The sequence below is a fragment of the Callithrix jacchus genome, chromosome 7 (genome assembly GCF_049354715.1).
Source record: "Callithrix jacchus isolate 240 chromosome 7, calJac240_pri, whole genome shotgun sequence".
Classification (NCBI taxonomy): Eukaryota; Metazoa; Chordata; class Mammalia; order Primates; family Cebidae; genus Callithrix; species Callithrix jacchus.
In genome coordinates, this window is record NC_133508.1 from 33,299,927 (window position 1) to 33,327,222 (window position 27,296).

At 42.6% G+C, this 27,296-nt stretch overlaps 1 long non-coding RNA gene across 3 annotated transcripts; it reads right to left on the reverse strand.

Annotated features, from left to right (window-relative positions):
* Positions 1-5,550: 5,550 nt before the first annotated feature.
* LOC118143201 (uncharacterized) lies at positions 5,551-27,066 on the reverse strand. 3 transcript variants are annotated; one of them, XR_004727441.3, is made up of 5 exons: positions 26,868-27,066; positions 19,445-19,774; positions 18,749-18,872; positions 8,256-8,382; positions 5,551-6,319 (listed from the first exon to the last, which is right to left on the reverse strand). It is a non-coding gene; the product is annotated as an uncharacterized LOC118143201 (long non-coding RNA). The 3 variants fall into 3 exon arrangements; XR_004727440.3 differs by having other exon boundaries at positions 25,958-27,066; XR_013520383.1 differs by lacking the exons at positions 5,551-6,319; positions 8,256-8,382 and adding an exon at positions 17,639-18,313 and having other exon boundaries at positions 25,958-27,066.
* Between the last annotated feature and the right edge of the window lie 230 nt (positions 27,067-27,296).

Below are 27,296 nucleotides of genomic sequence, written 5' to 3' on the forward strand. Positions count from 1 at the left end.
AGAGCCGTCACCCAATAATTGATGGATCAATGTCTGAACTTTATGGAAACTAATGTTTTAAAACTCTATTTCTATTTCAGGTCCCAAAATGAATGTGATCTGTTTATGTATCTATCTATTTAATTTGGTTAATCTTTACCTTTATTTTACTCACTGCAGTTTGGATGAGGTATCAGCAAATGTCTCCCTTAATGAACCAATGGGAAATATTTTAGCCTTTGAGGGTCATACAGTTGTATGAATGAAAGGGTATGGCTGTGTTCCAATAAAACTTTATTTACAAAAATAGGTGATGGGCCAAGTTTAAGCTGAGGCCAAGTTTGAGCTGAGGCCATAGTTTGCCAACTCTGTTTTAGATTATTGATGTTATTTTTGCATTTTTTAAGACTCACAAGGAGGGAGCATTTGTATAAACTCCATGCTCATTCAAAACTATTACTCCAAGCCTAAAGGTCTCATAGGAAATGAAAATCCACCAACAACCAGCAAGAAAACACTCCTACAAAATTCAGAAGTGAAAGTTTTGTTTATTCCATTTCCGAAATCAACCTATTGCTCAGGTAAGAAGTTGTACAACCATTAAAGACATAATTAATGGAAACACAAGAATATTAGAATTCCAGAAGCCTCATCTTCTATAGGAAAAGTTAAATGCTTTTCATTCTCTGATAAACACAGATGCTTTATCTGAACAACTCAATAAAGACAACTGTGACAAAGAAACATATGCAATAAATACATTTTTTATAATATAGATATTAGCTACAATTCCGTCTATATTACAAATATGTTAAATCATAAAATATAAATAAATATGAATGTTAAAGAAGTACACACACGCACACACACACAGGCACACACACATAGATCTCCTTAGCTATTTGTGGAAATGCTGCCTGCCAGACAATATCCACTTGAGCAGGGTTTGAAGGATTTGAACAGTTCTCAGCGCTTTTATCTTCCATGGCTGTCAGGAAACTGACTCCTAACCTCTGTGTCCTACTGCCTTCTAGAAGTGAGAGGTGTTATTAATGGGAACGTGTTGCTCAGGTAAATGGTGTCAGGAATGAAAAAAAGTTTGAGATCCTCTGCACTAAGGCAATTAGCTCCTGTGAGTCAGTGATAATGGGTTGACTTTCTACGTGTCTGGGTTTCTTGCAGAGGCCTGGATCCACAGAGCACATTCAGAGATGGGTGGTCTCTCTTTTCAGACACCATGCACTTCCTTAATGCATACTGTGAAAAAAGAACACGTGATAACTGCAAAAACACCACGTCCAACTTCTTGAGGGCTGTTATCTTCGTTCATGTAAGACATCAGTGAAAACAGTGAGAGGAGTGAATGAAAACCAGAGGTTTGTGCTGCCCAAGGCTTTATTCTGTGGCACTGAATGAGCTGCAAAAAAAAAAGGAACATGTGAAAAGATGAGGCATCCTGGAATGACACCTTAAATCAAGCCGTTGTGCCTTTCTTTTTTTTTTTTTTTTTTTTTTTTTTTGAGACAGAGTCTCGCTCTGTCGCCAGGCACCAGGCTGGAGTGCAGTGGCGCAATCTCAGCTTACTGCAACCTCCACCTCCTGGATTCAAGCAATTCTCCTGCCTCAGCCTCCTAAGTAGCTGTGATTACAGGCACGCGCCACCATGCCTAGCTAATTTTTGTATTTTTAGTAGAGACGGGGTTTCACTATGTTGGCCAGGATGGTCTCAATCTCCTGACCTTGTGATCTGCCTGCCTCGGCCTCCCAAAGTGCCGTTGTGACTTTCTTAAGTTTTCCATCACAAAGGTAACAAAAAAACAGAATCCAGATTGGAAAAAAATGTTCATCCCCTACTATGGAGATCAGCCAGCAGAGCATTCTTACCCCCTACAAATTTACTAAATCTATAAATGGGGCCCGAAGTTAAGCTCTTCCCGAGACCAGATTCAATTTAAGCCCTGGTTCTATGCATTTAATTAACTATCTCTGTAAGAATTTGAAATACCAAAATGGGTTGCATATGCTTGGCATTTTTGCAGGCGTATAAATCGCATACTTTAAGCAAGGAGTGTGCCTCTTTCCGAATCCACCAGTGGTGGTTTAGGCAAATTCTTCAGGTAAATGCACAACCTGGGGCATGAGGGAAAAAGACCAGTCTCCCCAATTTCTTTAAAGGTTTTCAAAGCAGTCTTCATTGAAATAAATGTACTGGAAACAGCAGAAGTAGAAAAAACGGTACAGAGGCGATAACGTTTGCATAAAGAAGCCATTAGGAAGGTGTGCCGATGGAACGGTTGTGTGATGCTGCATAACAAATGCACACTTCCGTTTAGTTATTTTAAAGATTCCGTTTATCTAGTTGTTTTTTGCATTTAAAGAGCATGATGCCGAATGATTCTCCATTCCTAAGATGCCAGCAGTTCTTGAAAATGCATTCACAGAATGATTAAAAGCATAATAAAAGAGTAAACCCCAATGTGATATTTATCCAGCCAGAATTTTCAGCATAAAAAAAAAAATTCCAAAGCCATCCCATCTCCCAGTTGGTGCAATCACATCTTAATAAAGGACATATTTTATACATAGGCTGTTAAAAAGGCGATGAACAAAACCAGAAACAAACCTCAAAACTCCCCCAAATGCCTCCAAAACGCGGGCTCCATAGACTAGAAATTTAATGAAACTTAGTCTAGGCTCTGCCCTCTCCGGGTCTCTGTTAGAAGGTGGCTGCCCCATTCATGGTAGAACAGCGGTTGTCCTTTGGGAGGGCTAAGGTCAGTCCACTGCACACAGGACACTAAGTGCAAATTCCCCATGAGCACACTAGAGACGCAGCCTCACAAGTAATCAAAACCAGAGATTAAAAGGAGATTGATTTTTCTTGTCTATCAAATTAGCAACAAGTAGATGCTTGACTGATTTTGTTTCTACACTTGCCGCCTGCAGCCTCACTGGCACATAGCAGCCTGAGTGATCCTGATGAAACCACAGATACACTGAGTCTCTCCCCTGATTTGAACCTTCCAAGGCCTCTATCCCCACTAAGAATCAGGCCCTCTATCATCTGCCACCCACTGGCTGCTGCTCCAAGTGTCTGCTCACCTCCTTGCTGTCTTACTCTGTTCACCCTAACCCCTCTGCCAGTCAGTCCTTGGCATTATGGAGTGAGCTGATCTCAGGCTCCTTATGCTTGTTCTTCCTGCTGCCTGGAATGGTGTTTCCTTGGGTCTCTGCTAAGGCTCCCTGTGGTTCCACTTCAGCGCAGGTGTCAATTTCCTATCTCAACTAGATAGAGAGCATCCCATCCAAATTAGTATCCCCCTGCCCTCCAGCCCCTCTCCCGACCTCTTCTCTGTACAAGACTTAACCATTGCACCCTGTAACAGTGTGTATTCATTTATTTATATGCCTGTGAAGTGCCTGAAGACAGGAAACCTTTGTTTTTGCTCATGGCTGGATCTCAAGTGCACAGAACCGTACCTAGCACACAGTAAATATGTGCTGATGGTGGAAAGGATCTAAATGGCATGACCTGGTGTCACCAAGGCTATCCTCCACGTGTTCTCATTCAAAGGCTGTGGGGAGAGATGTTGGTACAGTTATGATGTGAAATAATCTGGCAATGTTACCAAAAGCCTCTAATCTGTTTCTATTCTTGGACTCAGTTTACCACTTTTAGAAATTTTAGAAATTCACATGTGAGATCAGTGATATGGGCAAAAATTTACATAGAAATATATTTATATTGGAGTGGTATTTTTAACAGCAAAAATGAGAAATGATGGGAATAAGTAATAATAGAAATAATGCTATAGAATAGCTACTAATTATGGAGAAGTTCTTAAGCGCTGGGTACAATGCTGAGTGCTTTAAATATTCTATGAACTAGTTATTTGCAATTTAAAAAGAAGACACTGAGGGAAGTTGTCCAAGTCGTTATCTGGTAAATTTTATAAAAAATTAGAAATCAAGTTGTTGCTTCTCAGTCTGAGCTAAGAAATAAACAAACAGCAAGGCCAACATCACTTGTTGAAAACTTTGCCCAAATCATCAAACAAGGCAAGCATTTTGTCTTACTCCGGGGGGAAAGGAGAGTCGAAGGTATTGTTGAGTACCCAGGTTCACAGTTCCATCCTTCTGATCTAAACAACCCTAGCTCCCCTGTGCCACGCACAGGAAACTTTATCCCTTCAATTCTCTGAAGCTCTGTGCATGCAGCCAGCCCAGGAACTTTTGCAAACATTTATCACCGACCTTTAAGAGATCCACGCTAAGCAAACAAACTCTTTCCTCTGCCCCACCCTCTGTTCTTCCTATTGTTGCCAGAGTCTATGGCTTCCTCTTGAATCTCTGAGTTATTCTCCGTGGAGTCTCACTCATTTCCTGTCCGGGGAGCCTTGGCATCTGATCTGCAGGCGGCAGGCACAGGAGCCAGCAGCCCCAGGGGCTGTTTCTCCTTCTTCATTGTCTTTGGGGAGACCACGGGGCTGTTCTCCACCCCTCCTGTCTGAAGGCCACTGTCACAAGAACCGAGCCCTCTGGTAAGAGGCCATCTGGCCCTGCCACCAGACCTGTTGATGGGTTGGCAACCATCCCTTTTTCCTGTCTCCCCACTGCACCCCTCCACACCTCCGCTCCACAAGAGGAAACTCTTAGCATCCCAGATGCTTGCAGCTTTGCCTGACTCCTCCAGTCCTCGGCTCCATATGGTCTGGATTCACTTTTTGAAATGGCTGCGGCCTCTAATTCCCCATTTTCTGTTCATGTGCTCATTTTAAGACTGTGTCCCCGTGCCGTGTTTGCTGCTGCTACATTTTAAACTGTTTTAATTTAAAGCTGATGCTGCTGGGCTAATTAATGTAACCACTGCCAACCACATGCACACATGCATACTCGGAGGGGTGTGTGTGTGTGTGTGTGTGTGTGTGTGTTGAAGGAAAATTCCTTTCTCATGGTTTCTTCTTGTCCCCGGAAATCTGAAAATCTCTTTGTCTTGGTACTTGTCCCAGCAACATCACTCTCTGCCCTTTTCTTTGGCCTAGTCTTAAAATAGAAGTATTTTGGGAGAAGAATGGGGTATTTTGCAAAAACCCCAAGGCCTCCTACCTTGCCGATTCTTGCAACAGCTGCAGGAAACAAGACCATCTTAGCCCGTTTGGGGGAGTCAAGCTGACCCAACTGCAGACTCTCCTGACTCAAGCTGACTGTGAACATTTCCATCAGCAGACTTCTGATGTCTTTCCCTGCTTGTTTCTGGCACCTTCCCTCCTACCTACTTCCCAGCAGCCAAAGACTCCTGATTGCAGGCAAAGGTTATACACCCTTTCTCCATTGCCTGCCTCCCATGTCAATTCTCTTCCAGTCTTTCTGGGTGGGTAAAAGGAACAATATGGTTAGTTCATTCAGGCATTCATGGTTGTTGGCCAATAGTAATCTCAGGCAATAGTCCTATCACTTAGTATTTTATTATAATAGCATCAATAGACAGGGATTTCAAAATGGCAGGGAAATATTTTTATATTAAAAATTTTATATGTCACCTCTCAGTTTGGTTTGCTTTTTGGCCTTTCTCTTATGACACCAGACTTCCAGACAACCCCTTGGCTCTGACCTTGGCACCTGAAACAGGCTGAATGTCCTTGAAGTCAGAGCCAAGAAGCTACTCAGGACTTCTCTGCTCACAGCAGAACTTTTTTTTGAGATGGAGTTTCGCTCTTGTCACCCAGGCTGGAGTGCAGTGGCATGGTCTCGGCTCACTGCAACCTCTGCCACCAGGGTTCAAGCAATTCTCCTGCCTTAGCCTCTGGAGTAGCTGGAACTACAGGCATCCGCCACCACGCCCAGCTAATTTGTGTATTTTTAGTAGAGAGGGGGTTTCATCATGTTGGCCAGACTGGTCTCAAACTCCTGGCTTCAAGTGATCTGCCTGTCTCAGCCTCCCAAAGTGCTGAGATTACAGGATGCACCCAGCCTGCTCCACTCACCATAGAACTTCTTCTGGTAGCACCAGTGTTCAAGTGAACAGCCTGGAAGATCAGATGAGAACCTAAATATGGATGATTTTCCAGAAGTGAGAATCAAACATGAATTTCCTCCTCATTCTTTGATTTAAATGGAGGTTTTCCTTTTCTCTTTGTTTCTCTCAAAGCAGAATGGAGAAGCAAAGGCAGGCTAACTGTCGTCGAGCCAGAGGACGGGGCCTCCTTTTCAATAATGTTTTTATTGATGAGCAGCCATCTCACTCCATTTCCTGGCTCCGTCCCCGGCTGCAGTACAGTCAATTATATTTTCAGGATTGTGAGCCATCGAGATCATGCTGTCTTCTTCTTTTAGAAACTGGCTGGAATTATAAACAAAAGGGAATGCATTTTTAAGGAGTAAGGACAAGGGATTCAGAATTAGTGTGTACTGTGTCTCTCTGATTGCAGACAAATGACAATTTGGTGAACTTGCAAAGCCTGCCTGGATGGAGTCTTTGTTCTTGGTTTTATTTCTCCATCACGGAAGGATGCCCTGTCTCCTTGCTAAAGCAGGCCCTGCTTTAAGGAAGGTCATTTCTGGTTACTAGAAATACAGAAGGCTGCAAGTGGGCCAGTGTGTAGGAACAGACTGGCTGATGCCCAGGCCCCAACATTGGACCACACCAGTTGACTCAGACAGAAAAACCAGTCAAACTAATCAGTCAGCACCACTAAGTTAAGAGAGCTGGTTGGTTAATGTGACCTCAGTGTGGTACAGTGAATGGAAGGGCCAGTAGCCAAGAGGCCTGGGTTTAATTCTAGCTCTGCCATCTGCTGCCTATAGGTCATGAAGTGCTTCTTTAGTGTCCCTCCAAGGGTTGGTTTCCTGATGAAACCAGACCAATTGTCCCATAGAAATGATATCTCTGAGTTTTTGAATAAACATAGAAATTGACCCTGCCAGTTTTAAAACTTAAAATTTACATGTCTCATATGAGTTTCTCTCTTAGGAGACTGACCCTCAGACAAGAGAAGGAAACTCACCAGATCACCACATGCAGACAGTGAGATGACAGATCCCTCATTCCTCATGACTGCATCCTTACCCCTCCCTAATTCCTGTTTTACATTCCTTCCCTGACATATAAACCCCCAAATTTTAGTCTTTCTGAAAGACAGACTTTAGACTAATCTCCTGTTTTCTTTGGCTGCGGCATCCAATTAGAGCCTTCTTCCCTGGCAATACTTGTTGTCCCTGTGATTGGCTTTCCGTGCAGCAAGCAAGGGTACTTAGACCAAACCCCTAGTGTTTCAGTAACACTAGTCAATGGTGTAGGCTGGGAAAATGTACATCTGGGATGATGTCAGGAGAATGAGGTAAAAGGTCACCTAAATGTGAAACGTTCATCTTAACTGTGTTAAGGATACATAACCAGATGATCTGTGTAGTAGAAAGTAGCTCAGTCTTGGAGGATTAGCCCCCATACCATTTCCCCAAAAAAGGCATCTTGTTGGACTTTCAAGCCTGAATTGGAAGAGAAGAAGATCATATATAAAACTGAGTGACTTGGCTGGCTGCAGTGGTTCACGCCTGCAATCCCAGCATTTTGGGACGCCAAGGCAGGTGGATCACTTGAGGTCAGGAGTTCAAGACCACCCTACCTACCATGGTGAGACCCTGTCTCTACTAAACATACAAAAATTAGTTGGGCCTGGTGGTGGGTGCCTGTAACCCCAGGTACTCTGGAGGCTGAGGCAGGAGAATCATTTGAACCCAGGAGGCAGAGATTGCAGTGAGCCAAGATCACACCACTGCACTCCAGCCTGGGCAACAAGAGGGAAACTCCATCTCAAAAATAAATAAATAACTCAGTGACTTTGACCGGCTGTGGCCCTTTCTAACTTTACAAGAAACCAATTTCCTGTATAGTTTTGTAAACACTCTAGAATCATTGAGGGGGTCCATCCTGAGTCAGAGATCCAGTCTCAGTATGGACTGTGTTTCTGAATACCTTTGAAAAGAACAATGTCTCATATGCACACAAATTCACCCACAGGTCAGGGCTTCCAAAGATTGGCATGTAAGAGTAGCCCTTTTCTGGTGAAGAGAAAGAGGTACACATGATTTATGGTGACATGGCCTATGAATCACTCAATGATGTATTAACATCTGGCAAAATAATATTATTTCTAATAATGACTAGCTAAGCATTTCTCAACTCAGCTTCATAGGCGCATGAGCCAGCTGCTTCCCTGAGAGGTTAACTCCACCACAAGCTTCAGTGGTCCCATCCAAAACTAGTTCCAGATATACACCTTAGGGATGCATGGTGGCAGTTTCTTAAATTTTAAAATAAAGCATCAGTTTTCTGTAGTTGAGTTCTTTTATGTTTCCTTATTACTGAATGCTCCTTTGAAACCGGCGGTATTGATAAATTCTACCCTGCAGGGAAATCAATAAAAACGTTAATCACAAAATTAAATAAAAACCAAAGCTACTGACATTACACAGTAACAGTAAAGCAACAACTTGAAATGTTATGGTTCTCCTGCAACTGGCCTTATTATTTATAGAAAAATCAATATCATCTTTAGGGTAATTTGGGACACATCTTGTCATCATAGAAAACAAGTTCCTGGCTGACTTTACTAAAACAGTAAGAATGAAGTATTAAAATGTGTTCTTCCCTCCCCCAACCCAGAAAGTGATTTTACTCCTGCGCAGCAGAAAAAATACAAGTAAAGTGGTCCCAAATAACATCTCCAGCTCTGTCTCCAAGCACGTCATTGTCCAAAGCACAGGGCCACCTTCTACGAAGACACTGCCGCAGTGGTGGATGGCTTGCAGGACGCTCCCGGAATGATTAAAAGTTTGGGATAGTACATGAGTTAAAATGTTCCAGCAGCACACGCTTCGTGGAACATACACTAATAGCACCCATATATCACACAACCTTAATGATGTCTGGTAAGAAAAGACCCTATTTCGCATCTGAGGGGGAAAACATAAAAATGCTTTTTCGAGTCATTTTCAAGTCGCAGGACTATAGGACTGGATGTAACCTGAGGAGGCATGAAGTCCAATAATGTCCAATTTCTTCGTAATGCAGGGAGGCTTCTAGAGGATCCCTGAAGGATCCAATTCCTCTTAACCATCCTACGTCCTTTCTCATCATTCAGTGGCAATGCATGCCCAGAAATACTTGCGTGGACACAAACTTTTATCTTCATGAACATGAGCTTTCCAGTTCTAATGAATTCTTAGACTGAAAGCTTGTTCTTCTCTCCTATAATAGTGTCTGCGTGGTAAGCCACAGCTGAGAAAGTAAAACCACTGGTAGCCTGAACCATGAAGGGATTCCTAGACAGGGATGTCGTAACACACTTTCAATGAACTTTTAAGAGAACTTTGAGCTGCTGCAAGAGCTTATTGGAGTCTAACTCAACATGCTTTGGTCCCCTCTGCTCTCGTGTTAGATACTCAAAATGGCTTTTCTCTAAGACATGAGACACTCACTCACTATAGAAAGCAGAACCAGAGGATAGGGCCCAATTAATGGGTGAGAGGAGCCAGCTGCTTTAGGAGTGGAGGTTTTGAAAGTCAGGAATGAAACCTAAAGACTTTGCAAGGATGAGGCCAACAATAAACCCAGCCAAGGTTAGTGCTCATGGGCCTAAAGTTATCAACCTTGAATCAAAAGAGCAGGGCTTCAAATCCCACTGTTAGCATAAGACCTATTCCCAAAGCAAGAGTTAAAACCACTAGATGACCCCACTGTCAGGAAGCAGTAGAGGTTCTCACACAAGATGACAGTCAATGAGGCATTTAAGGTCTTTACCTTCTATTATGGGAACTACAGGTCAGTGAATCACCTCCAGGGACTCAGATGGGAAGTGGGAAAATAGAGGGTGTAGAATACTTCTGTCTTTGCCAGTAAGAGCAAAGGAATCAAGGGGTTGATTAGACACTCCTAGGCGTCTGTTTCAGCACCTTCAGACAGTGCCACTCCTGTTCTTGTGTTCTTTTTCTGAGCAAGTTCACTGATTAAACAACCAAGGTCTTCTTCCAGATAAGTTTCTAAAGGCAGTGTGTTCCAGAAGATTCTTCATGCTTCATCAACACAGGCCTTAACATCCCCACACTTGCAGTCCACATCTTCGTCTTTGTTTTCTTTTTTTTTTTTGAGAAGAATAAAGAAGAGAAGTCAGCTTGCTATGTTGCTCAGGTTGGACTTGAACTCCTGGGCTCAAGTGATCCCCCAGCCTCAGACTCCTGAGTAACTGGCATTACAGACACATGCCACCACACCCAGCTTCACAGCTCCTTCAACTTTTTTTTTTTTTTTTGAGACGGAGTTCCGCTCTTGTTACCCAGGCTGGAGTGCAATGGCGTGATCTCGGCTCACCGCAACCTCCACCTCCTGGGTTCAGGCAATTCTCCTGCCTCAGCTTCCCGAGTAGCTGGGACTACAGGCACGTGCCACCAAGCACAGCTAATTTTTTCGTATTTTTAGTAGAGACGGGGTTTCACCATGTTGACCAGGATGGTCTCGATCTATTTACCTCGTGATCCACCCACCTCGGCCTCCCAAAGTGCTGGGATTACAGGCGTGAGCCACGCTCCTTCAGCTTTTATGGTGAGGTCCTCCAGCAAGGCTTCCTAGCCACTTTCCTCCCCACTCCCCACCCACACTCCTCAGCTTAAGCATCCTGTTCATACGATAGATGGAAACGAACAAACAGCGGTGAAGACAAAAATTTCCATCCATATTTCTATCAGTGAGCTTAACAAATTGTATTACAAAATTTGCACCACATGAAATTACCAATACTAACCATTTCAGACAGTTAAAAAATGGCAATTTCATATAATCCAAACAGATAATTCTGTTTCTGTGTCTACATCTTCTACCATATCATGAGGAAGAATAGTATTTTGTCTTCTGATTATACAATCAGATTTTAATGAATGTCTAGGCACATCACTGGTTCTCAGTCAATAACTGATGAATGAATGAATGAGTTGAGAGCCTGGCCTTCAGGACTGGGCCACCTTTGTAGGGAAGATGATAGACTGGACAGGAAAAATGTGGCACATATACACCATGGAATACTATGCAGCCATAAAAAAATGATGAGTTCCCATCCTTTGTAGGGACATGGATGAACCTGGAAACCCTCATTCTCAGCAAACTGACACAAGAACAGAAAATCAAACACCGCATGTTCTCACTCATAAGTGGGTGTTGAACAATGAGAACACATGGACACAGGGAGGGGAGCATCAGACACAAGGGTCTGTGGGAGGGAACTAGGGAAGGCGCAGCGGCGGGTGGGGAGTTGTAGAGATAGCATGGGGAGAAATGCCAGATATAGGTGAAGGGGAGGAAGGCAGCAAACCACATTGCCATATGTGTACCTAGGCAAAAATCTTGCATGTTCTTCACATGTACCCCAAAACCTAACCTATAATAAAATATATATTTTTAAAAAAACATGGCCACACTGGCAGATAAACACACTATTTTATGCCCCAGTTGAATGATTTTTCTCTTAGGTTAGCAAACCCTCCAGCACATCACAGGGTGGGGGCCAGGCCTTGAGTCTTGTTCTTTCATCTGCTATTTCCATATGTTCCTTTGACAACAAAAGCATTTTGGCTGAAGATACTGGCTTTAAAGATTTCTGTAAAGATCACACAGGGCAAAATCTGGTTTCTGGGTAGATGTTGACATCCATGCAATGCCTATTTCCTCCCCTAAGTATTCACCATATTGAACTCACCACGATGGTGTGTTTGTTGCCACAGCTGATTCAGTGAGCCGTGCCTGCTTTGATATTTGTGATGTGCCTTAATCACTAGCCTACAGAGTTTCTGAGGAGTCTGGCGGAAATGTCTTTGAGCCAAGATATTTTATTCACAATTATGTTAAGACTTTTCCAGAATCAGATGAAGAGACTCTTTTAACTAAATGTATGATAATTTCTAGTGCAAAATTTCCACCTTATCGTGAACAAAATGACAAAACCAAAAAATCAAGGCCAACAATTTTTAGGGAAAAGATGGAGAGGGATAAAGAAGAGAAGTCTACTTCAAAACATTCACAGATTATTTTGGCTAAAAATGGTGTTCAATCCAAAATATATCTATCAGCTGGTCATGGTAGCTCATGCCTGAAAATTCTTCCCCAGAACTTTGGGAGGCCTAGGCGGGAGGATTGCTTGAGGCCAGGAGTTCGAGAACAGCCTGGGCAACATAGAAAGACCCTACTTCTATCAAAAAAATTTTTTTAATTAGCAGGTAGGGTGACCTGTGCCTGTAGTCTCAGCTACTGGAGAGGCTGACTTGATAGAGCCCAGGAGCTCAAGGTTGTAGTGAGCTGTGATTGTATCACCGCACTCCAGCCTGGAAGACAGAGCAAGACCCTATCTCTAAAAAATAAAAATAAATCTATTGACCTTAACAACTCTTCAATGAGTCTAGGAGGTAAAGTGAGTGCACTTGTTTTTCCTTCTGGTTGTCACCATTTTAAAATTTCTTTTCAGTCGGGTGGTGTCCAGCAACTTTGGAAAACTAAAAGTTACTGACTTCCATGTTGAATCTCATTCCCAAACCCACGGGACAATTGTTAAATGACTGGACGTCTTGACAGCATCAGCAACAGGATTGATTCAGAGTTGGAGAGTTAGACACTGCCCACAGGAAGGGCCAGAGAGCATGGGTAAGACGTGGAAGGCATGTGCTCGAGTGTTCCTGCCGAGACTCAAAGGCATCACCATTTCAGATCCTTTCATTATTCGTACTGCTTCAGCTCACAATGCCGAAGAGAAAAATCATTTTAGAGATAAAACTCCATATGTTAGTATAAGCAGATTTTATACCCAACCAGTTGACATGCACTTGACATTCTCATCTCCAGCACCTTCCCGTTGGGAATCAAATATCAGCTCAGCTGTTCATCGGTACTTAGAGCTATAGGTGGATTAAGTCATAAACTATTAAGCCCACTTCAAAGTTCAAGTGGACAGTGAAAAGCAGAGTTCAGCTTAGGGACAAGAGAGTTTCGTTTCTCCCTGCCCCTTTGGGCTTGCATATGATTCAGAGGGGATCAAGAATAGCAGGTGGTGAGATGTGCCATAACGTGTAGTTTAAGCCTAATCACGTTATATTTATGTTTGGATTTAGACAATATATCTAACTCCTGGTTTCTCAGGCTTTATCAGCCTGGGATGGCCCAGGGCTTGGGTGATGATCACTGGTATTTAGTGCTAAGGCCTCACCCTGCTTTGTTACTAAACTGTAAGTCCCTCCACTGAGACGACCCAGGGGCGGGCTGCTTTTGTTCCCTTGGGGCTGTTGTTGCTTCCATTGGTGCTTTTTTTTTTTTTTTTTGTGAGACAAAGTATTGCTCCCATCACCCAGGCTGGATCAACGGTGTGATCTCAGCTCACTACAACCTCCGCCTTCTGGGATCAAGCTTTTCTCCTGCCTCAGCCTCCCGAGTAGCTGGGACTACAGACATGTGCCATCATGCCCAGCTAATATTTGTATTTTTAGTAGAGATGGGATTTCACCATGTTGGCCAGGCTGGTCTCGAACTCCTGACCTCAAGTGATCCATCCACCTTGGCCTCCAAAGTGCTGAGATTATAGGCATGAGCTACCGTGCCTGGCCCCCATTGGTGCTTTTGATGACCATTTGGAGCTGTTTTTGAGAATGACTGACTGGCATCCCACTGGATCATGCCCAAGAGTGTTTTCTCTAACCATAGGCTGATACGCTGAAAAGGGATGTAGCCGTCCCTCCGCACTTGTGGGTAATTGGTTCCAGGACCCCCAGGGATACCAAAATCCACAGTTGCTCAAGTGCCTGCTATAAATGGCCTAGGATTTGCATATAACCTATGGACATCCTCCTATCTACTTTTTTTTTTGAGACGGAGTTTCTCTCTTGTTACCCAGGCTGGAGTGCAATGGCGCGATCTCGGCTCACCACAACCTCAGCCTCCTGAGCAGCTGGGATTACAGGCATGCACCACAATGCCCAGCTAATTTTTTGTATTTTTAGTAGAGATGGGGTTTCACCATGTTGACCAGGATGGTCTCGATCTCTTGACCTCGTGATCTACCCGCCTCGGCCTCCCAAAGTGCTGGGATTACAGGCATGAGCCACTCTTTTTTCAAGCATCTTAAGCGTCTTGACAGAGTGTCCTGAAGGCCTGATTATCAGGCTCAACATGTTTTTCACCTTTTTTCTCTGGGGTCGGGGCCAAGGAAATTCATGCAAAGAAAATCAGCCCCTATACGTGGAAGTACTCTAATAAAGGTTATCTTGCCCCACACACATATCTAACATGACCCACCAAACAGTCACAGATCTCAAAGCATCCAATAGAAATCTCCTAGGAATAGAACGTCATCAGCTCCATTTAATAGGGAAGGAAATGGAAAAGAAAAGCTATAGTTCTACAGAATGCGAACGATCTGTAAGACTCGGTCAGCCATAAAAATGGTGCAGTTAGGAAAGAAGGTGAAAGAAGGCCTGTCACCTGCCTGACACACAGGAAGAGGCTGAGAGAGTGAGGGCCCTTCTGACATTGGCCAATAACGTTTGCAACGGATGGGAAACAGGCTCTTCCCTTCTCTGAGGAAGACTCAGCTTTTCTTAAAAGATATTCTAGTCTTTACATATATATGTGTGTGGAAAAGATGACTGGTCAGTAGGTAATTACATTTTAAAACATCTACTTGGGGGTATTTTCACATGGCTTTTAGTAGCTATATCACCTCAGGATAAAATAACATTTAAAAGTAAAGCTTTGAACAATGTGTAAACGCTCCGTAGGTCATATAAACGCATTGACTTTTTATATATTTCACTTCTCAGCATGTGGAATGTGATAGTTGCCAGACGGTGTTTCATGGTATCCTACAAATGCTTTGCTGGGATTGAATTTTAATTTTGGAAACCTTCCTTTCAGAAGTAGAGAGATTTATGCATAAGTGAGGGCCATGCTTGATCGTGGGTGATAAAGTGTCCCCCGTGAGAGTATACGGATGTCTAAAGACAAGCTCTCAGGATTTTGAAGGGCTTATCACAAAATGGAGGAAGCCACTTTGGGGGGCATTGGCATGAGATAGAACAACAGTCTTCAGCCTTGAAAGAACAAAGGATAAAAGGTTAGAAGTTATCCCTGGAGCCAATTCTCTTAGGATGATAAAGCCAATCTCTGGTGTTGAAAACACTTGGCCTTCAGCACAATTATGAAGTTGTTAGAAGTTGCTCTAATTCCCTTCTTCATCTTTTCCACCTCCCTGAAAATGTCTCCCTTTTCCCCAGCCTGGCTTCTGTAATCATGATGCTATCAATACTTACAACCGGCCAGGCACAGCAGCTCATGCCTGTAATCCCAGCCCTTTGGGAGGCTAAGGAGGGAGGATCACCTGATCACCTGAGACCAGGAGTTTGAGATCAGCCTGGAAAACATAGCATGAGCTTGTCTCTACAAAAACAGAAATTTAAAAGTTAGCCAGGTGTGATGGTGCACACCTTCAGTCCCGGCTACTCAGGAGGCTGAGGCAGAAGGATTGCTTGAACCAAAGAATTTGAGGCTGTAGTGATGGCACCACTATACTCCAGCCTGGTGACAGAGCAAGCCTCTGTCTCTAAAAAAAATTGAATCAAAATTAAAATTAAAAATAGAAACTTACCTTTGCTGTCTCTTTAGCTCTGTGAGTGAAAGATCTGAGGTTCAGACCCTGCCTCCCTGATGCCCCCTTCCTGTGCCCCTCCACCCTGAGCCTGGGCCACCCTGGGGTCAGTGAACCCATCTTTGCTCATAGATTGCCCTCCTCTGAGAAGATATTTTCATTTAGAAAGGGAGTCCTCAAAAAAACTATCTGCTGTCTTCAAACAAGTCCAAGCATAGAAATGTTAAATACTGGAGACACCTGTGGGAAGATATTTAGGGGCAAGGTGGACCCCTTAAATTGCATCACGTGAATAACTTTCATGTCCGAGGACATACAAACATGATCGGCTCTTACACTTCAAGGCCAGCCTGAGCCTCCAAGACCTCAGAGGTCAATGTCAGTGTTGTTACTAAGACTTGCTCTCGCTCTAAGAGCAAGTGAACAGGTTCTCACTCAAAATCACTCAAATGGGACAATCTGTTTTTCTTTGTTTTGTTTTGTTTTTGAGACAGAGTCTTGCTCTGTCACCCAGGCTGGAGTGCAGTGGTGTGATCTCAGCTCCCTGCAACCCCCACCTCCCGTGTTCAAGTGATTCTCCTGCCTCAGCCTCCCAAGTAACTTGGATTACAGGTGTGCACCACCACACATGGCTAATTTGTGTATTTTTAATAGACACAGGGTTTTACCATGTTGGCCAGGCTGGTTTCAAACTCCTGACCTCAAGTGATCTGCCTGCCTCAACCTCCCAAAGTACTGGGATTACAGGCATGAGCCACCTCTCCCAGCCTAATGGGACAGTCTGAATTAGTGAAGGGTGAATAGTGGAACACATTTCTATTTTCAAATGTATGCAATTTGTAGTTCTAGATTTTTTTATTAAAAAAATTAAATAGACAACCTTAGGGAGGTTGTTTTAATGAACAGATAAGAATAATTTGTAAGTCACCATTAGTTGCTTATATGTAAATAGCTGCTTCTGAAATGCTTAAGGGTCTGTTTCAAACAAGTTTGTTCTTTTTAAACCTTGGACTGCGATTTAATTCGCAATCACAATTTACTCCCAAACCCCTTTTTTTGTACATAATGCAAAGGTAAATTTCAGCTAACTGATCTATATATGAGATCAAAATTTCTGTGGTTTTACCAGAGTTGCTGTTTTTGAATCCTGGGGTATCTGGAGTTTTATTATGACTAATGCTCAGTTTTAAGGCACATTTAAAATATGCACGTTTGCTGTCCTTGCTTCATGAGGCTAATTTTAGCTAAGGCTGCAGTGATAAAAATCTACATAAATAAATACATAAATAAATAAAATCTACAAGGCTTCCTGGAATTACCACTTTCCAGAAACAATGGTTTCCAGAAATGATTCTAATTAATGAGTGTTCCATTGGCTCCAGAGACAGTTTTATAGATGGTTTCCATTTGTAGAGACTTGTTCACAACACACATCCACTTCCATAAACACGCGCATACACATACACATGTGTGCTTTTTGTTAGCTTGTTGGCTTCAGTCTTTGCCATCCACATTTCAAATTAACCCAAAAATAAATATCAAATATAGATTCAGTAGGGTCCTGCTGATACTCTAAGCATATGTCATGGCGGAAATAATGCACAGCTCTCTTTAAGAGATCTGGTTGCTGATAAATCTGTAATCCTTTTTATAACATTTCTGTACATTGAAAAATAGGGATCCGAGATCCTGAAGTACACATCATGGAAATCCCAATGGCAATGAAGGGGATATTTTGCAGGTGGCCCTCGTGGTCTTGGGAAAGAGTTGACTTTCCATGTAGCTCTTCCAAACAGCTGGAGAAATCCAATCCAATCGGACTCCAGTGAGTGGAGGTCAACAGTAACATCTGGCTAACCCGTCTTACTACAGCATAGCCTCACACTGCTTTTTCCTGCACATGTCCGCTTTTCGGGAAATATTTTATTTATTCCACCATCTGCAAAACAATATGGCCTCTGGAGCATAAAGGAGAGTTGGACCTCTTCTTCAAATTTGTCTTAGGTCAGTAAACAACAGTACAGGAGAAAGTATTCTTTTCCCAGTGACAGAGTGATTAACAAGTCTCACCTCTCTATTTTTTTTTAGAGTTATAGCTTTTATTAAGTCTCCTATGGGCAAAGATTAAGCCATGAGCCTGTAGCGATTTTCTTTCACAGGGTGAGAGAATGACAGCATCATATCAATTAAGGTTGGCATATTATCCAGCACAAGAAAAATGAAACTCAATAGTTTTCTATGTTGCAGCCTGAGGAAAGCGCTCGTGGGCAGAGTTATACAGGAGGCCCATGACAAGCAGCAGTGTCACTAAAGGGCCATATGATTGTGATTTCCCTTCACGGGCCCTCTCCTGATACAGAGCAAGGGGCTGCCCAGGGAACTGGGGCACTGGCTGGGCTCCAGACATGGGTGCTTTTAAAGATGTGATTTTCTGTTTGTTTTGGAGGAATACCCTAAAAATATTGGCCGATCATGTAAGGATTTTTCTTTTGTTTTGGAACTCATTTGAATGAACCAAACTCTGCTGGAATTCGCGTCAGAACAGGCTCTCTCTTATGGTTTCCAGTATTTCCTGTCTCTGGCCAGTCTGCAGCAATCTGAACAAAGCTTCTCAGGGTATTTTATCCTGTTTGGACTCTGTTCCAGCACAAACCTGGGATTAACTGGAGGCAATGGAAAACAGAAAATAAAAATCATTGAGGAAAAGCTTGGCCTGGCATCTCAATCTCTGCAAAAAGAGCATGACAGTTGACTACGATTGTTTATTTTAGTGGCAGTTCAGTAGAGAGGCAGGAGCACCATTATCAAAAGCTGAGACATGAATTTCAGCCCTTATTCTGTTGCAGCTTACGGTTAAGTTTGCAAAGATACTTTGCCGCCCTTGTAAAGGAGACTGGAACATGGTATTTCTAAAATTCTTTCCAGCTTTCACAGAGTATTCTGAGGGCCTCTGCATTTCATTGTGAAATGCTTAAAGACTTGGACAGATTGTTTTTCTGACCTGGTTCTTGACCTTAAGTCAAAGCGCTTATCACACATGAACACTCTATGATTAGTCATTTCATGTTAACACTCATATTAGTATTTGAAGCAGGTACCTTGGGAATTAGTTACAAACGCCTTATCTCCAGTTGACAGTTTTGCTGATGCAGGAAAATATAGAGCTTTTGTCCTTTTAGAAATGGGCAAATCTGATGTCATTTCTCCCTTCAAATCTTCTCCCTCATTACATAAAAAGAGAAAAATAATTATGGATCTCTCTTCCCAGCCTGCCCCAGGGCCTCTCTGTTCAGGCTCTCAAGTGGTCCTCAAACGCTGAGGACCAGTATAAGTCTGGTACCAGTCATCTGTATTTATAGCCACTCCCCATTGCCTGCATTAGCACCTGAGCTCTGCCTTCTGTCGGATCAGCAGTGGCATTAAATTATGACAGGAGCTCGAACCCTATTGTGAACTGCGCATGCGAGGAATCTAGGTTGTATGCTCCTTATGAGAATCAAATGCCTGATGATCTGTCACTGTCTCCCATCACCCCTAGATGGGACCATCTAGTTGCAAGAAACAAGCTCAGGGCTCCCACTGACTCTACATCATGGTGAGTTGGGGAATTATTTCACTACATATTCCCATGTAATAATAATAGAAATAAAGTGCACAATAAATGTAGCGTGCTTGAATCATCCCAAAGCCCCTTCCACCCCACTTTTATGGAAAAATGGTCTTCCACGAAATTGTTGCTGGTGCCTAAATGTTGGGGACTGCTGCCCTGGACAACTCCAGAGGGCTCCACTCACCAAGAAGACAATGGGATGGTGCCTTTTGCAGTTCTCCAGAGAGATGGCCTTGACCTTGGACCTTCCTGTTTCAATCATGTAGTTCTAATCGCCTTTCCTGAAACAAGCCCTACACTTCCCTGCTTCAATATCTTTGTCCACAAGGTTCCCGCTGCCTGAAATATCTCCAGGACGGCATTGAAGTCACTGTGTTCGTCTATTTCCTCAAACAAAATAAAATCCTCAAAGGCAGGAACTCTGCATGGTGCCTACAGCACAGGTCAAGAAAAGTTTGTGCCAAGCTTGATGTCCTGCTGTATTTTGCTCAGTAACCGTTGTTCAGAAATCCACCTAATGAAGACAGGGAGATTAAACATTGCATTCTAAGTTACATGTAATTGACAATGACTCATGGGAATCTACATAAACACATTGGAACCTGTCCTTGTTTCTAACATACTGTCCCCAGCTCGGTCTTAAATGTCCCCCTGCGCTGTCTTCCTGGCTCATCACCGAAGTCCGGAACTCTCAGAAGATCCCAAAGGCACAATAGCGAGTTTCCATGTTTCTTATTGCTTCATCTTTCTTTTGCGACTCTACATGTTCCCATTTTAAAGTGCATTACAACATACAAGAAAAGCATAAAATAAGACCCACAGAACACTAACATTTAAGACAATGGGACATAACACATAAAGGGGTAAGCAAAGATGAAAGGCATGAGGAGATGTGTACTGTCAGCAGAGCCGTAGCAGGAACAGTGCTTGTCACCAGCACAGACACTGGGATCTAAACTGCCTGTATATCACTCTCAACTCCAACACTTACTTAGCTTCTCTGTGCCTCAGAGTCCTCACCATGAAAATGGGAATAATAGGTTGATTCTAGGATTAAACCCACATTACCATAGAGTTGGTTCTTGTTATCTGAGGTAGTTACGTTCTATAAAATTGCTGAGGGCTGGGCACAGTGGCCTCCACCTATAATCCCAGCACTTTGTGAGACCAACACAGGAGGATTGTTTGAAGCTGGGAGTTCAAGACCCCATCTTTACAAAAAATAAAAGATTAGCTGGATGTGGTGGCATGCACCTATAGTTTCAGCTACTTGGGAGGCTGAGGGGGGAGGATCGCTTGAGTTTGAGGCTGCAGTGAGGTGTGATCACACAACCACACTTCAGCCTAGGTGACAAAGTGAGATCCTGTCTCTAAAAACAAACAAACAACAAACAAATGAAAGTTTACTAAGAACATTCAATTAGCAAATACTCAAACATTGCTTCTAGGGGAAATTCAGAATTGTTTGCTTTAAGCCTCTGGTCACATAATTTTTTTCAAAAAGCCAATGCATAACCTTGTTTTATGTGTGTCTCTATTTAAAAACACCTTATTTAATATATATTGTTGGTTCATTAAAATTGAACTCACTCCCACCAGCACTATAATTCATGCCTAAACGAAGCAGATCAGTTGATAAGCTCATCCACTGATAAGTACATGTTTTCTCTGTGGGGCACGTCACAGATTTCCTGCACTTCAGAACACTAGATATCACTTCAGCACTATGCTTAGAGGCCATTTTAAATAGCAAAGCCCCCAAGGAAAGCACACACATGTGAGAAACAGCACGAAAATAGGAGTATTTTGTGGATGTGATTAATATCTGTGGTTAGTTGATTTCATAAAGGAGATTGTGCTCAATAACGGGAGTGGGCCTCATTCAATCTATTGAAGGCCCTCAAAGCAAATACCAAGGCTTCCAAGAGAAGAAATTCTGTCTTAAGACTGTAGTATCAACCGCTGTCTGAGTTTTCAGCCTGTCAGCTTTCTCTACAGATTTCAGACTTTCCAGTGAGCCAGTTTCTTAAAATAAATCTTAATACACATGTCCGTATGTCTCCTGCTGGTTCCATTTCTCTGAAGAACTCTGATATACTCACTTTCAATTATTTTCCCTTTTTCAGTGATGCAGTTAAGTGGGATGGTGTATTAGTCTATTCTCACCCTGCTATAAAGCATATCTGAGACTGGGTAATTAGCAAAGGAAAGAGGTTTAATTGACTCACAGTTCTCCATGGCTGGGGAGGCCTCAGGAAACACACAATCATGGAGGAAGGTGAAGGGAAAGCAAGGCACGTTTTACATGGTGGCAGGCAAGAGAGAGAGCACAGGGGGAACCGCCACTTGTTAAACCATCAGATCTCATGAGAACTCACTCACTATCATGAGAATAGCATGGGGGACACTATCCCCATGATCCAATCACCTCCCACCAGCTCTCTCCCTTGACACATGGGGATTACAATTCAAGATGAGAATTGGGAAGGTACGCAGAGCCAAACCATATCAGATGCACACCTGATTGGAAATCAGGAAGTCCAGATCTTCGTCTCATCTGTGTCCCTTCATCAGGGTTTTTATCAGTTACATGATTGGGCTAGCCATTCTCTGTGAGCCAATCTAGTTAATCTAGTTTCAAGACTCCCTGGGCAGAGGAAATCATGTGAGCAAAGACCTCCTTGTCTCCACTACCATGTCTTCCAACTCTTCTGGTAGAATCAGAGTGTGAGAGTTGAATAGAACCTTAGAGATTCTGTCATCCAAGCTCTTTGTTCCTTCATTCCCTTGAGAACAAGTGTAAAATACCCAGATTAATGTTCCTTTTCTTCCTCCTAAAACTGGGCATAAACATTTGTAGGACTTGGTCAATCTGTGCCAGATTCTCTGAGCCCTTGGGAAGTCCTGCCAAGTGTGGCCTCAACAACAAGAAAACTACGAGAAATTAACGATCGGGGTGGGAGAGGGTGGGAAGAGGGGATTCTTTGAAAGCCCTGAAATGCTAGCAGAAAATTGATCAAAGCAGAGATGAATTTCACCCAACTCTTCTAATGAGCTGCTAATATTGGAGTAGCAGCCTTGTCAGGATAATTTGTCACACATGTCGCTGTGTGGGCTGAAGCCTCGTCAGAGTCATCTTCCCAGCCCACTGCCACAGGCGACTTGTCTGAAACAAAGCTCTAAGACAGACTGGAAAGGAAAATACAGGGGCAGGGAGGTGCCTTGAATGGCCACTGACAAGTCATCTGGGTTCCCTCCCCCAGATCTTGCAGCTCCAACCAAATCTTTCATTACGCTGGAAGAGACTGCTGTTACTTCGATTACATTTGCGTTACTGCCACAACTGCGATGCCCACTGTCCCTAAGATGCTGTCCAGAAAAACAAATTGCCTCCTGAAAAATGACATGGTGTCAACACTAGTTACCAGACCAATAAAAAATTCTGAGAAGCAAGACTCCTTGCTGAGATGGGCTCTGCAGAGATCCTTCAGCCAGGGCAGTGTTCTCTAGGGCAGAATGACTGCTGGTGACCCCAGAGGGACCTCATTCTGAGCATCAGCTGTGGGGTGGGAGGCTCACACAGTGAGTCCATCCATCACAGGGGGACCCTAGCGCTTGGCTCTCAGGCCAGACCATCAATCGGCCAACACAGTCACCGCCACTGAGCCTCACAAAGGTCTCATTCTTTTTCTCTGCTTTTAACACCAAAACACCAACAAGACATCTGTTGTGAGAAGACCAGAGAACAAAAATATGTAACAGAATCCAAGGTGGAGTGGGTACTGGGGGCAGAAATCATGCCCATGTTATAGGCCAGGTTATACGAGGTGTTCTGAACTGTCATTTGGGCTGGAGCATAAACGACATAATTTTCCTTATGTTTTCCTATCTTTAACAATATGCTAAATCATAAAGAAATTTTACTGTAGCTTTTCAAGGAAGATTCCTAAATCATCTATATGTGTATATATCAATTTATATCTACTCTGTTTCGAACCAAAATAGAGCTGAAGTTGTACTATTTCTATACAATGTTAACTGCGTAGCCCCATCCTATCCAAGCACGCAACAGCTGGTGGGCACCCAGAAACCATCCAGCCAGGCCAGCCTCATCATTTATCATTAAAGTGATTTGCCCAGACTGGTGAAGTGACTTTTCAAAACTTATACAGCTCATGCTCGGCAGAATCATGTTTCAAACCCAGGTATCTTCAAAACCCAGTGTTTTCCCTACACTGTAACGATTTTATGAGAGTTAGAGGAATGAAAGTACATGAGGAGTTCTCTGTGGACAGGGTGGGGCATTTCAGGTTCAAATACTCCATCAGGGCTCAGAAAGTCATCATCTGAGGACCAGGAAAAGAGGATCCTGGCTAGAGATAAAAGTAGAAATGGAGGCAATCAGGAATCGAGACCAACTTCCTTAAACTGAGACCAGCTTAGTTGAGAAAGGGATAGGGTCATATGAAGTAGGATTTGAAATCCTCAGAAAAAAAATTATTGAAGATATGAAATCACTAATTCTGACTTAACCATTATGCAGGGACAATCTGAGTTCGTAAGCCAGAAGTTGCACACCTCTTCTGAGGAATATGCTTGACTGCTCACCTGTTAGGGGTGGAGTTTCCTAGGTGAGCAGTCGAGCATATTCTTCCGAAGACTGCTCACCTGTTAGGGGTGGAGTTTCCTAGCCTCAGACCTGAAAACGTACATATTGCTGATGCCTGGTTGTGCAGCGCTTAGAGGAAATGAAGGAGAGAACATAGCACAAAGAAATCTCACACCCCCTCCCAGTGATAGGTGAAGACAATGTAAGTGAAAAAAGGGAGGAAATTCTCTGATAAAGTCATATGTAATCTTTCAAGGGGAACAGCAAGTCAGCACCACAACACAGAAACAGCAAAGAAGTGCAAACAAATGTTTTCCTCCCCTTTCCCTGTGCTGTCTTTCTAGTCCCATCTCTCCTGTGCCTTTTTTCGTTTGGTTCTATACCAGAAAGGAATATATAGCAAGTTAATTTAGAAGGCACATTTTGGGTGTGGGGTGGGGGGAATCAAGAGAGAAATATCTTTCTAATCAAATGTGGAAAGTCCATTTTATCCATTTTTCTTCTGTTGTACATTTTTTCCCTTCTTCTTCTTCTTCCCTAATCAGCCAGAATAAACAAAATCTGGACGCTATGTGAGATAGCATTTGAAAGATCTATGTGAGACAGCATTTGAAAGAGACCCACTTATCATACACTACGAAAGCAAACAGGAAGAGGAAGAGTGGAGGGCTCAAAGGCATGGCCTCAGCAGCTGTAAGTTTCCCTGTCTTGCAATTTCCCCCCAAAAAGAATAGCTACCATGGTTCTCATTTCTCCTTTCCCCTGTGACTGAGTTGGTGAATTCACCTGCCATCTTCATTGACCTATAAATGACCCAAATTCTCAATTGCAGGGCAGAGAGAGACTCCAAATAGGTGAATAAGATAATACATGGAAAGCACTAAGCACAGGGCCTGGTAAGCACTCAATAAATGTTCCCTGCTGCTGCAGCCATGCTTGTCATCATCTCTGCTCTTCTCATCATCCTTATCATCACCTTCAACCTGCAAGTGGACTGCTGGGTCACATTTTGTGTTTCAGTCTTGTTTTCAAAAATGAATCGGTTAATGTTAAATCTGGTATGTCTTTCAAATATCTCTAGGGCCTTTGGTGAGTAAGTAGAATGAGTTTGGGGGGTATCTCATAGTTTCACACATCTAGAGTTTCCTCTGTTTATCTCTATCTCCCTCTCCAATTTAGTTAATGTTCTAGAAAGATAGAATGTACTGAATATTTTGATCAAATATATGACTATACAAAATTACCCCCCATCCCCTTTTTTTTGTTGAGATGGAGTCTTGCTCTGTCGCCCAGGCTGGAATGCAGTGATGCAGTCTCAGCTCACTGCAATCTTCGCCTCCCCAGTTCAAGCGATTCTCCTTCCTCAGCCTCCTGAGTAGCTGGGATTACAGGCGCACCACCACGTTCAGCTAATTTTTGTATTTTTAGTAGAGACAGCATTTCACCATATTAGTCAGGCTGGTCTCAGACTCTTGACCTCATGATCCACCTGCCTTGGCCTCCAAAAGTGCTGGAATTACAGGTGTGAGCCACTGCCCCTGACCAAAATTACCCATTTTTTGGTCTTATTTTATATATATTGTAAAATTACCCATTTTCAGTCTCATTTTATATATATTGTACAAGTATACATAATTATATTATTTATATATAATGAGAAATTAGATATATGATTTTGCATATATAAACATATATGTAAAAGCTCTGCCAATTCTCTCTATATAGATATAAATATTTGTTTTTCAATTATATATATAATTGAAAATTTATTGTTTTGGTGACTTACTTTGACAAATAAATGTATGAATCACCTTGCATTTAATATCTTTTTCTATTATTATAACATTTTTAATATTATGCAAGTAATATGTAACCACATTCTCCTTTGATTCTCGCAATTCCTTTCTCTCTTGTTGGAGTATATTTCCTTATAATTTATTTAAAGATCTATGAAGGGTTAAACTTTGTGTATTTTTTTCTCAAGATATGTTTATTTTATTGTGCCTCTTGAATGATAGGTTAGCTAGGTATAGAAGTCTAACTTTTATAATTTAGGAATTGCATCTGGCTAAAGAATAGCAACCTTACCAAATAGACTGGTGTGTAGGATGGATGGGACAGTTGACAAAAGAGAGTTGTTTTTCTTTTTGTTGTTGTTGATTTTTGTTTTTTCATTTAGGCTGGAGATTGAAATTCTTAGGCTGGTGCAATTGCTCAGAGAAGCTGTCAAAAATGCCTTCTATCTTTCTATAGGCAAATCTTAAGATGTGGTTTTAGTTCTCATTGGCACAAAATGGTTTATGTATCTGTAATTATTAAGTCTATGTTCCAGCAAGGAAGAAGATAGGACAAGGAGAAGGATAATAAACGTAGGTCAGCTATGTCTGTTCCTTTTTATCAGAAAAAGAGAATTCCAGAGACCTCCACCCTATATTTTTCTGCTTACATTTCTATGTCACACAGACAGTTCTAGTTATAAGGGTGTCTGAAGAAGTATTTTTAAGTGGACATTTTACTACTTTAAGTAATATTGGAGTATTGTTAATTAGCAAGAAGCAAGAAAACAGTGTGAAGAAAACTAGCAGTGTTGTCACTTAGAGTCATAATTATTTCATTTATGTATTCAAAATTACTTCATACTTTTATCTAGTATATTCTAGATGGGAAATCTGATGCTGGTCTGTTTCTTTAAATCCTGTTTTATTGTCCTACTAATTCTGTAGTCTTTGTGTAAGTTCTTCCATTTGCTAATGTTACTACTTCTCTTTCATAGTGTTGACTCTCCTCAAATAGTGGTGGCTTCTCACTTGAGTGCCTGTTTCTGTAGTTGAGATTTGATTTTTTTTTTTTTTTTTGAGATAGGGTCTTACTCTGTCACCCAGGCTGGAGTACAGTGATGCAAGAGCCGTGAGGCTCACTGCAGCCTCAACTTCCTGGGCTATAAAGGGTTTTGCTGTTATTCTGTTGGCAACCTCTGTTGTGAGGCTACTTCACTTACAGTTTCCAACATAATTCTGGGAGCAGCTGAGCCTGCTATAGTGCAGGACACCAGAGCATTTAGTATACGCCTTGTGGTGCAATATTTTACTTTCCGGAAGTGGCAAGCCAGTCAAAGCTCTGCCAAGTCTCTTTCCTGAGGTCTCGTAGTCACTTTTCTTTCCTGTGTCAGAAGCATATGCTACTGTTGCTTATGGAGCGGGGGAGAAAAGTACAAGGATAAACCCACCTGGTCCCTCCTTTTGTGACATCACAACTAACCAGTCTCCTGGTGACTGTTGCTCACCTTTTAGTCCGGCTTCTACCACCTCCAGACAGGAGCTTGCTCAGGGCTTCTCCCGCCTTTATGTTGCAGCTATCTCCTGGGCTTGTGCCGGCCTCCAGCTTCTCATCCTGGCTGATGTTCCCTCTGTAGTTTTCCATTTACATT